Source organism: Etheostoma spectabile, unplaced genomic scaffold (assembly GCF_008692095.1).
Source record: "Etheostoma spectabile isolate EspeVRDwgs_2016 unplaced genomic scaffold, UIUC_Espe_1.0 scaffold272, whole genome shotgun sequence".
NCBI classification, from domain to species: Eukaryota; Metazoa; Chordata; class Actinopteri; order Perciformes; family Percidae; genus Etheostoma; species Etheostoma spectabile.
Genome location: NW_022605576.1, coordinates 1,186,405 through 1,187,598, shown reverse-complemented (window position 1 = coordinate 1,187,598; position 1,194 = coordinate 1,186,405).

Here is a 1,194-nt window from a genome sequence, read left to right as displayed (position 1 = left end):
GGTGATGATTCTTGGGTCTTATTAAAGGTCTTGTGTTCTAATAGAGCTGCTTAATGATCCATGTGCACACAGAGGAGCTTATGGGTGTGGCTTTCTGCCGCTTTCCCAGTGACAGCTGCTGAGAGGCCAGTCTGCCTGCGTGCGAGTAAACTTGGGAAAAAAAATACAAAAGGAGACGTCGTTGCCGAGGGAACAGATGACAACCCGGGAGACAAACACTTTGGAGAGTCTTCTTGTGTCCAACCCCCAGCAGAGGGACCGTAGGCTCTGTGGGCAGGAGGGCAAAGGCTGGTTTGTTGTTAGTTGGTATAACCGGTTTCTGGTTTTGAACGTACACCAGTACGCACGACAAAATGTAAGATATCATACAAAAGTGGGAGACAGTGGGTATTTTAGGAAACCAACATGCCAAGCCCCTTGAGGGTTTTCAGGGTTTTCTTTGCATGTCTGTTTTACTTTCTTTTTCATAAATGTAACAGTGTCGATCACAGTCAAAAAATCACAGTATCCTAAACTCAATTTTAGTGAACATTTTTTTTTTATTTTGGAAACAAATAAAAATGTTTGTTTTTTTCAAATTGAACAACCAAATGGTGTCCACAGTTTTTTTCTTTGCTGCTGTCTGTTCTGATTGGTTGGCCACCAGCACCAGTCTTCCCGAGCCCCAGATGATCCAAAAGGCCCATCTGGCCGCCTGCTCAGGGTGCTGATTAGTCATGGATTGGGCCCCCTGTGCCTTGCCCACTCCCCTACTGACTCCCATAGGTGTCACGCCACCCACATGCAAGCTGTGCATATGGCAGCCTTCTCTGAGAACAAATGTAAAGCAATGTGAAGCTGAGATAAAGTTCACAGCCTTGATTCTTTCAAAGACTTTCTGTCCTTTATTAAGTCAGAGTAGTCATGAGTGCTAGCATGCAGGCACATCCTCGATGTATTAATAACCCTCCTGTTGTCCTCGGGTCAAGTTTGACCTATTTTCAGAAAGTTTCTATATCAGAAATTTGGCTTTCTTTTAACCACAATGTCAACAAAAAACAATCTGAGTGGTTCCCTACAACGCTCTTCACAAGTAAAATAAATGATCAGTCCACTGTACATTCATTGGATTTGAGTGTTTTATTTTATGTTGCAGCTTTTGCAAAAATAAATTGATAAAAGAACGATGGAAAAAAATGGCAAATGTCAGAAGAA